The 11,255-nt window shown below is 41.6% G+C and overlaps 2 long non-coding RNA genes across 2 annotated transcripts; one reads left to right on the top strand and one right to left on the bottom strand.

Moving 5' to 3' along the window:
- Window positions 1-6: 6 nt before the first annotated feature.
- On the bottom strand, window positions 7-9,117 carry LOC125943973 (uncharacterized). Its single transcript, XR_007466034.1, has 3 exons — window positions 8,981-9,117; window positions 4,062-8,111; window positions 7-1,780 (listed from the first exon to the last, which is right to left on the bottom strand). It is a non-coding gene; the product is annotated as an uncharacterized LOC125943973 (long non-coding RNA).
- LOC125943975 (uncharacterized) lies at window positions 8,006-10,517 on the top strand. The gene is made up of 2 exons (XR_007466036.1): window positions 8,006-8,096; window positions 8,968-10,517. It is a non-coding gene; the product is annotated as an uncharacterized LOC125943975 (long non-coding RNA).
- Window positions 10,518-11,255: the final 738 nt, after the last annotated feature.

The following is an 11,255-nucleotide window of genomic DNA, read 5'->3' as shown; positions in this document are numbered from 1 at the left end:
CCCAAGTAACGCAAAATGTTGCCATAACGTTCTCTGAATGTGCACAAATGTCGGCGTATAACGTTGCCTACATGCTGCTAATGTCCTCTTTTTTGATCGCCACACAACGTTGGGTCGTAACGTTGTGGCAGCGTTGAGCAGCACATTCACGACGTTAACATAACGTTAACAGAACTTCCTGGCAACGTAATGTGGATGTTGCCTTTGTCACTTGAGCTTTCAGGCAACGTACGTATGTGACGTTCAAGCAACACTCAACTGACATTGCAGAATATTTGTAGACATGCATAACAGCAGTGCTGTCAGCATGACACGGCTGACAGCACCGCAAACCCTTAAATTTATATTTGCTTGACAGATAATTTACTCTAGTAGTTTTCATGTTGCATATGCATGAAAATGTGAAACAAGAATTAGTGAAAAACAGCGTTTATTACGTATATATCTTGTGTAGCTTACCAAGATATCTGTGTACCTTACCTTGTGGTAAGGTACACTATACACGTAAAATAATGCTGTTTTCACCAGTTCTTGTTTACATTTTCATGCATATACGACATGAAAACTACTAGAATGCATTATCTGTCAAACAAATATAAATTTAAGGGTTTGCGGTGCTGTCAGCCGTGTAATGCTGACAGCGCTGCTGTACGGGCAGCTCATCTGTCTTGCACTATATATAGTACCAACGCGCCCTAAGCAGAATCTTTAAAGTGTTTCACATGGTGGTTTGCCTGACTTGTCTTGCTGTTGTCCATAGCACAGCATATAAATGCTAACTGCAAGTAAAAGTGCACAATGCAAAGCTGCGAAGTGGTTCATAAGAACAATTTTTCATTTTGGCTATAACAGCAAGAGAAGCAGCATGCACGTCCAATGTGCAGAGGTTCTCGTATAAAGGTTCTCGCAGCAGGAAAGTAAATATATTCCACAAATGTTCCTTTCCTTAAACATATCATTTAAGCTTAGACCACAGAAAAAAATCAGTCTTTGCTTCCGACTTACTGCTCTAAAAATCATGTGTCGGTAGCTGCATGTGCTTTCAAGAAATTGTATAATAGCCAACATCAGCTGCTAAGACCAAACGCTAGTATGTAGGAATTGTTTGTGCAGGAGGAATGTGGTGGTTGAATATGCACCCATGAATATGCATTGGTCCACCTTAAATAATAGTGAATGCCATAGACAAACCTGGTTATAATCTCAAACCATGCATTTATTTACTGTCTGCTTACATCATCCTGGCAAACAAATGACACATAACAGTAACTTAAACACTGATAACACACTGATAACACACTTAAATATATTTTCTATTAAACATCAAGGTCTTCTATCGCATATTAAGACTCTACTAACAGCTACAACTACAACACAATATATTTTGCTTTCCCATGTAGGTCAGACTTCGAAATCTTTTGCTTTGTGTCGAGTTCCCTTATTTCAATGGCAGAACACAATTTATACTTCTTAATAACAGCACAAATACTGTCCTCCATCACTTTGTAATGTACAACACAACACAGTAACACTGCGGTTGGATACTATCTCCTGCCAAGCATCCAGCCGGTCTTTTTGCCTAAGCTTGCAGACATGGCAGCAAGTGTGAAGTAGTCAACACAGCCCAAGGCGTAGAGTAACAGAAAGTCATCCAAGCACTGACTGCCAGCCATCACTTTTGCAGAGGATGGCCAGCAGCACAAGTGATGCACACATGCCTCCCTCGGTAGCTTCACTTGCATCCAGACCTCACTGGTTTCCAAGTCAATAATGCGGTAACCTGCAGAGACATCAATTACATCAAACTATAAAGTGCCATCTGAAACACTGAAGTAAGCCATGTTTACTGTGAAAACAGGCTATAAAAATGCTTACAAACAACTTAAGCTTCGCATAACTGTGAAACAAACAATAGTGACTTTACACAGGAGAATAATGCAAAACATCAAAAAGCAAATTTCAGTAAAACCTAACCATTATAGCTATAAGTTTGGACACAAGAGCAAGGAAAGCACAATAAACAATACCCACAACTTCCTTTATTGTGCTAAGCAGTTAAGACGTTAGTATCAATATATTCCTTTAACATAAAGCTTCCTTGCAATGCCACGGCTGCTTGTTACATCCAGTTCAGTCTTTGAAGAAAACAAAAATTAACAAATGATGTGAATGCTCTACCACGGTACCAAAACCACATTTCATTCGTGATGAAAGAAAGTTCCAATGAGTGAGTGATAAATTTGACTTGTTGGTACAACATATTGGTGAATTGCAGCACAGATATTGACGACAGAAAAGACGAGACAATAGACGTGTGCTGACTTCCAACAAAAAGCTTTATTTTCAGCGACCCATGTTTATAGCCGTCACTCATCACATTGCACACGCGCAATTCACACCCTTAGGTAGGTCAACTCTGTCTGATAAGTGTACAGATGCTGACACACATAGAGCCAAGTCGCGCAATCTTTTCAGCTTCAATAATTTCACGTGTTAGTTGATCACCGCTACTGCTGACAACAGTACACCGAGCAAACAATGGTTCACTGGCACATGAACTGCAACAACATGCAAGCCAACTGTCATGCACGTTTTTCTTGACATTATAGAGTGTTCTCTCAGCTGGTCATTGATACAGCGTCCTGTTTGGCCTATGTACTGTTTACCACAAGAAAGAGGGGTACAGTAATTCATGTTGCTAACATAGGTGACGAACGGATTTTTGTGCTTTTTGTTACACTTGTGTGCTGCCCTGAAACATTTCCTTTGATTACACAACTTTATAAGCTTCTGAGGTGCAAAGAAGACAACTTTAACTTTGGAACGATCTGCAGTTTTCACGATATTGTGAGACAGCTTATGAATGTATGGTATGACAGCCACTTTAAGTCAGTCAGATACTGGAGTGATCACATGGCAACCACTCGGTGCATGCGCTTTTCAGAGTAGAGGTCATGTGGTCACTGCATCTGACAGACATAAAACTGGCCGTCATACCCTACATTCATAAGCTCTCACAATATCAAGAAAATTGCATATCATTCTAAAGTTGTGTAATCAAAGGCAATGTCACAGCACGCCACACATATGCAACAAAACACCAAATTCCGTTTGTCACCTGTGTTAGCAATGTGGTTTATTGTATCCCCCTTGTGGTAAACAGTATATAGGTCAAATGGGACACTGCATCAATCACCGGCTGAGAGAACACTCATACAATGTCAAGAAAAATGTGCGTGACAGTAGGCTTGAATGTCATTGCAGTTCGCGTGACTGTGAACCGTCGTTTGCTCAGTGTACCGTTTCCAGCAGAAGCGGTGATCAACTAACACGTAAAATAATTGAGGCTGAAAAGATTTCGCGACTTGGCTCTGTGTGTATCAGCACACCTTCTGTACACTTGTCAGACAGTTTACTTTCTTCCTAAGGGTGCGAATTGCGCATGTGCAATGCAGTGACTGACAGCTATAAACATGGGCTAGCAAAAATAAAGCTTTTTGTTAAAGAGTTGCCGCATGTCTCTCGTCTTAACTCTTGTGTTGTTGCCTACATCTGCACAGCAATTCAGTGCCTGAACGACCAGCTACAACTACGCTACAGGTGTTGCATATCGGGAGAAGGGTTGAATATTGCTCTACACTGCAAAAGTTGCCGTTGCTATCCGCGGATGACGAATACGGAAGTTCTGGCCTTGAAAAAACCAAATTAGAACGCGAGCTTTTGGAAGCGGTGTTAATCGAAAATTCTGGACCTGATAAGTAGGTTAGCGCCACTTCACAGGCACTTTTAAACAAAGAAATGCAACTCATGAGTAGCCACAAATAAGCTGGTTTGTTAATTCTGCTTTTGTTTCTTCTTAGGCTACCTAAACGCGAAAAACTTTGTCACTCGATTCAACCGCTCGGCCAAAACCAAGCATGAGAAGATGATTTTTTTCTCCTCAGGGGTACCACATTTCGAAAGATATGCATCAAATGCATCTGAAAAGTTAATCATTTCGGTGCAATACATGCATTGTTACAAACATTACAAAAACTTGAAAAAATGTGAATGATACTTACTACCCACAGCTTCCAATTTATCGGGGCTCAATGTCGGCTTCTCAACAGCATTGCCGTCCTTCAAGCATCGACAAGGAGCCCCTGTGATACTCCTACACCGAGCGCCAGGGCTCCCCACATCAGTTATGTCAGTTCTTTGCAGAACAGGGAATCCCGGCGATGGCACTGGAGCAGGCCCCAGTTATCGTTGCCAATGTATACAACATTTCCTAGGTGTACCTGCAATAAAAGATGGCAGAGACACATTAAGACAGCTTGCGTGTGGGAACGTGAAAGCACCTTTAGTCAACCAAATGGCTGCAATGTGACGTGCACAGTGTGACACGCACTAGGCACACCTTAAGTCAGCCAGAACCAAAGAGCTGCCGTGGCGTAAGGGAAGCGTGCTCCTTTCACACTCCAGGTTCTATTCCTACCCAGTCTGCACAACTTTCTTATTAAAGCAATTAATTTGCTTTGTTTACATGAACCTACCTAAATTTCACATTACTCCAAGCGTTTTGATGTGCTTTTATTGCTTGTGCAATAGGCCATCGGTTTTATGTCAATAAGTGCTGGTAGCAAAAAGAAATATGTCTAACCGTGCGATAAATGTAACCGGAAATGGCAGGTACGTCCAGTGGCATTAGTGTGGGGGCTGCACACAAAATTATATAGCTTACCCTGTTTCAAATTTATTTTAAAGAGCAGTTTCAGTGAGCCCAAGTAGAGTCTTTCAGCTTTTTGCAGTGCAGAAACAGGTACAGTTTGTGCCAGCCAACCAGATGAAGAGCTCTCCTAGTAACTGTCTCTAATCACCCTCTCAGCAATTAGTGGTAGCCAAAGTATAGCTTGTATCTCTACAACTGACACATGTCCCATTTCCTTAATGTGGTATTCGTCACTGATTTTGATGGTCAATTGGTTGCCATAGAGGAACAATCGAAATTTGGCGCGCAGCACCAGTCGTGTCAGTGCATTGTCAAGTGGCACGAACATATTTCTCCCTTGAGTGAATTATGGTGCTCTCCTGGGCACATGTTGAGGCACCAGCCAGTCTGCCCCATGTACATTTGACTGAATATATACATGATCAAAGGAACAGACTATGCTACCCCTGACGAACACAAGACAAATTGGGTTGCATCTTTACCTCAGCAAGCCTCAATTCTCATGTGGACTGCTATGCACGCACATTTCCAGCGAAAAATAAAGTAGGCAGGATATGCACGACAGTTCACAAGTGAATTCAGAAAGGCGAGCAGGCAAGGGAGGTTTGCTTGGTTAAAGATACCACCAAATTTGTCTAGTGTGTATGAGAGGCAGCTCACTGTATTTTTTTCACAACTGGTCAAATGTACACAGAGCAGACTGGCCGGTAACTAAATGTGCCAAATAAGTTCCCATATTTCACTCAAGAGACCAGCTTGCTCATCCAGTTTGGCCGTGCATTGCCGCGATAGGACTTCAGGCTGAATTAAGATCATCTGTTTTCACCTACGGTGAAAAATTGACACGAGAGATCAGTGAGGCATACCACATAAACAAGACATGCGAGCCAGACCCCATGATCAATTCATGAAATAAAAGGCGTCCTTTCTAGATGACAAGTGATTGAAGTTAGTCTGCGCCCATATTTACTTTCCTTTTTACACAAATATCATTTATTGTGATTTTATGCCTTTATATTACAACTTACGCCTTCCCTCTGAACGAAATTGTGCACAACATAAGCACACATCCAGTGTTGCTATTTTTAATCCTTCCATCAAAATAAATGGTCAGTTAGCAGCAGTCATGTTGTATGGTACCCTTTTCCTCCCCATGTAAATTCTATCCTGAAAAGTTACATGAACTGACCGGCAAACTCATACGTACACTACAAATTTCACCTAGCAAACACGGCTGGTTCTTAGAAAATGCACAAATACGGTGATAGGTATCTGTTGGCATACTGTAGCAATAGTAAGTGCCAGTTAGCTTCAACACTAGACAGTTTTAGTATAGCATATGCAACTAATAGCGTACGCCTATACGCTATAGTACAGCGTACGCTAAACAGCACACATTTATTAGTTTTAGTTGGCCTGCGAGATCTTCCGATCTCAGAGGCCATATGCCATCGTCGCACCTATCTCTCGACTTCACTGACAGGTGGCGCTGATATATGTCAGTTTCCCTCGTTAGGCTTCGTGTCGTTCGAAATGAGAAGCGATCTCGAAAACTCCACAAGGTTAACCATATTACACTGTTGTCAAAGCGGCCTGACGGTAAGCGAAAGTTGCTTACACAGTCATTTTCTACGAACGAAGCGAATTCTGCAAAAGCCACGCCAAATTCAATTCGAAGTGGGCAGCGGGGACCACCGCCATGTTTAACGTAAACTACGCAAACCACGCACAGACGGTAATGCTAAATCTGAGAAATAGCATGCATACGCTAGAGGTCGGATAGCGTTCTGCACATGCGCAGTGATGACCCACTATTTTATATCGTACGCAATGACATAGCGTACGCTAAACTAAAACTGTCTACTGCTGCAATACTTCAGCTGTCAGGCATCTACAGTGCTTATGACACCACAGAAGTGTAAGTGCACAACAAAAACAAGTGGCGCATCAACCATAAATTTGACTTGAGAGTAGTGACAACATAGGCCGTTTCGTGTAGCTAAAACACTAGCCAATATGTAGAAAGTATATGCACAAGTATACATACCTATAGATATTTGCCTACCTAACTTAAAACTATAAGAGTTGCAGTGCATATGATGCTTATTCTAGACACTGGTATTTTTGACAAAAATACTCTTAGAATCAGATATAATGCTTTTTCAATTCATCCAGCCAGTAAATGAAGTCGTACACATATCATTATAATTTGGACTTGCAGGTTGAACATATTCTGACCTGAGCAGCGCCAAGCAGAATGAATAGACCGAATGCCCACTGTGCTGACCAAATACACAGGATGAAACAGAAAATATGGAAAGGGACCCCAAAGTATTAGAAATACTTCTTGACAGCTGTAGAATTAGGGCTTGTTGGTTGATTGTCACTATTAAAATTACACTAAAGCCAATAAGACTGTTCTGTATGGTGTAGTTGAAATCAAATTCATTTGACGAGCAACATTGCAATAACCAGCAAACATGGCAAGAGCAAGCAGACATGTGCGAAATAGTGTGCTTTTTTAATAATAGAGCATCAATACAATGAACTACCTACCAGTTAGCTATGTGTTCTATGCTGTATTGACTTGAAAAAAAGAGAAAAATAATGTAACTGGACATAGACTCGCAACTCCTACAATGCCTACTTGCATGAATGGGGATAGCTTGCCAAGAATATTAAAAAATGGGAGAGAAAAAAGCAGGCTTACTAGAAAACACTTCAGAACTGTAGTAACTGCAGCACAGTGAATACTGGCCTTAATGTATCATTTCAAGAAGTTTGAGCTCATCAAATGTGTATTTTCCAGTGGCAGTTATTCTTGGAACAAGACAGAAATAATCGTGAATATGAATGTTAAACAATGGTAAGCACACTGTGTGCTTACACCTATGACATATCTGGCCCATTACACTTTGAATTCTTATATGCGCAGAAGCTGCACAAGAGTGTAGTGTAAACACTAAAAATTCGGAAATAAAATCCTACAGCATAGGAAACAGTTTCAAAACAAGAAAACCAAAATGAAAAGTAATAAATAGTGTGTACTAAGCAAAATTAAAATGTAACTTGCAGCCAAGCGATTGATGCAAGAAAAAATACTTAACATCAGGACATGTTAGGTCTACTTTTATATAGAACACAATAAGGTGTGCATAACAGCTATGAACACAAATAAACAGCAAGTTGCATAAATATTTGGCCTATTTAGTAAGCTGTGTTGACTAATGTCGATTAACTTATCCACAAATGATACCAAGATGCTACTTTTTGGAACACGTACACTACATACATACCTGACCCGACCATCCAGATTATACGTTGCACTACGGCAGGCATAGCCAAGGGGTCTGGTGGCTCCTCCGTTATGTAGGCACTGTTATGGGTCACAGCCTCGCCACTATAAAATAAGTTCTGTGTTAACTTATAGCAGTGGCACACAGCTTTATAAAGCTGTCAAATTGTCTAGACATGCATGGAGCATCTAAATATAGTCACAAAAACAATGTTTGCATTATTGCAGGGTGGCAACAGAGCAAAAAGTAGAAGTCACTGATGAATGTCTTGATAATGGGGACCCTTTGATCACAGTAAAATTATTGACACGCAGCAGCACATAGCAAAGAAATGTTTGTTTACAAAACAATTCATTTTTTTTTCATGACTCAGTTTAACTTTCCCCTGTCATGTTTAGTTACGTATAAGGTATGTCAAAACATCTTGTCTTAAAAAGTAAGTTGGACTAGTAGCAAGCTGTGATTGCTTAAATTTTTTTTCTCTAAAGCTGCCGTAAACCGAAAACTTCGTAAGCAGATATTATTTACAACGTTGAGGCAAGGAAACATGGCAAGGAAACAAGTTTCCTTGGACAAGTAGATATGAAACAAGTTTCCTTGGACAAGTAGATATGAAACAAGTTTCCTTGCCATGTAAGCAAGGAAACGTCATTGCTATAAGAATCGGTAAAGAGGCAAATGAGTCATTATGCAACTTCAGGAGAAAAGCGGGAGCTCACGCGCCGCACGCACATGATGAACACGATTATTTTCGAACGTTATATTTCTCATCGGAAGAAAACGTTTATCAAGATTTTCAATTTCGCATCGAAGCAATAAACTTGCGTAACTAAGCGCTGACAACCAGCGTTCAGCAAGCATCAGCACAGGTATCACTGTTGTCGCGGGACTTCTATTTCATACGCTCGCGCACGCTATGCACACACGAGAAGCTCACACAACACGCGCGTAGTTAGCCAGCACGATTACTTACCTTTTGAATGGTACGACGCGGTCGCGAAGCACTCTCCAAGTTGCCGGTGCTGCGTCGACGATGTTACTCCCCGCATACATGCCGCTGCGTAGTGGACGAGCTGAGGCGCGCTAACACACATTCTTTGCGACGTCCACCCAACTTTCCAGAACGAGAACAAAGAGACCGCACTCCACGGCATAAAATCGTTGGGCCACATTTGCCTGGCGCGCCACGCATACGGCGAGTTTGCAGCGTGACACAAGGTATCTTCAGGCACTTCTGTGCACGCTAACTGCGACCTACTTCATAACAGCAAACACAAAAACACACGATCAAGCAAACGCGACGCTCGTAGCACCCCGCACATACGACCGCCATCACAGAACACGGAGGAAAAACAATAGCGCCACCTGCATACTTGTGAGAATGTTGTGGCCTCTGTGATGACAAAAATATTAACCAGTACACTCGCATACTAAAATTTTGTGCCGGGTTACACACAACTACGTATAGATGTTGCGAGACAAAATAACTGTAGAACAATCTATATTTTACACTATAGTTTGGCGTAGAAAGAAATTCTAAAACGTATTTTACCTTTGAATTGCTTCCGCCATCTGCAGCCAGCATAAGCATGGCCTTCGAGATCAGCTTCGATTATCCTTATCAAGCCGTCGCTGTGGCCTGATTTGAACGGTTTGGGCTGTCTCGAAGCTGTCTCGAAGCCAATCCATGACGTTTAGCGATGCTGCCTACTTTTCCTACGCCGTCACTTAGTTTTAGATAACTTTCTGATGTCGTGAACATGAATTGTTGCCTCAGGAATTGTTGACACGATATCGGAGGTACAGATGTGCAGTGTTCGATGTTTTCGTGTGCGTTGTAACTGTTTCAGGTGGAAAGGATCAAATCCACGAGGGTTGATAGCTCGTGTGGCGCAGGTTACACCCGTATCGTCCGCATTTCCTTTCGTGTCGGTGTGTTGAATGTGCGCGGGTTTTACTCCTGTCGTCCGTACCTTCTGTGTTTATCGTGCGGCTCGCGAAGATTCCTCCTAAAAAAAACATGTCTGCTGCGTGCATGTGTCCTGTGTGGTGTGTGAAACAAATGTGCGCTGGTGTACGGTGTGTTTGCAGCCCTATTGGTGGCTTATAGTCCTTTGCTCTAGTGCCGTTTCTATGATGTAAACTATACTTGAACTGAAAAAAATGCACTGTTTTTTATATGGACAAGTAGATATGATCTGTGTGTATCCACTGTGCAGTGTGCATGTGTTCGTCATTTTTATGCAGCTCGTATCATGGGGCTTGTGCCTATTCATGATGGCCCTTGCTTAATGTTTCCACTTTTAGGGGCATGTGGCGTGCAAGCAGTCACAAAGTCTTGTGCATTTGGTGTGGAAGAAGGGAATACTTTTATGCGTAACTTTGTCTACTATAGGTGAACCGTTGCAACAATTAGCATTTTTTCCATGTGAATGCTTCTGCCATTTGATATAATTTGTAGCAGATCTTATCTGTGGAGAAGCATAATAAACATAATTTAACATGGTGTTCCTTAGAAGATATTAATTACTGCATAACCACTATACATCTCCATACCTCACTGTATGATAAAGATGAATGTTCAGTTGAAAATTACAATATCTTATAGTTGCATGAACGTATACATGCGAAATGCTACAGCAGCCTGGCATCACATTAATGTCAATATTGGTGACATCCGGCAACGTTCTGGGAACGTGCTGTTTTGTAACGTTGCTACATTGATACCATTTACACGTTAAATTGATGTTTACACGCAACGTTGACACAACGTGGGTGTCAGGACGTTGCTGTGACAATTATTTATGACATCACTTGAACGTACAGCTGGCAACGTACATTCAACGTTGAGGTTGGCTGTTTAACGTTGCCTGACATTTGTTACAATCAGGCAACGTTTACGCTACGTTCTGTGTTACTTGGGTGGACTGCATGAACCAAGGTAATGTTGTTGCCGTCGCTTGGAGATACTCGGATGATTTTTTTGCATTCCGCCTGATTACATAATTAGTCTTAATTAATTAATAAACTTCTCAAGTATTATAACTACACGAAAAGTGTCAATAAGAAAATTGTAGAGCAACATGAAAAACTCCCGATACAGCTGTGTGTTGCTCAATATGTGCTACATAAAAGTGTTTCTCAGGGTGGGAAAGATGCCCGCGAATACACGCAATTTTGTCGCGCGACAGGCCGCTCGAGGCACTTTGCGTGTGTTCGCGGGCTTCTTTCACGCTAGAACTACTTTT

Source organism: Dermacentor silvarum, chromosome 3, assembly GCF_013339745.2.
Source record: "Dermacentor silvarum isolate Dsil-2018 chromosome 3, BIME_Dsil_1.4, whole genome shotgun sequence".
In the NCBI taxonomy this organism is placed as follows: Eukaryota; Metazoa; Arthropoda; class Arachnida; order Ixodida; family Ixodidae; genus Dermacentor; species Dermacentor silvarum.
Note: the sequence above shows the minus strand (reverse complement) of the source record. Positions and strands in the feature narration are given on the sequence as shown.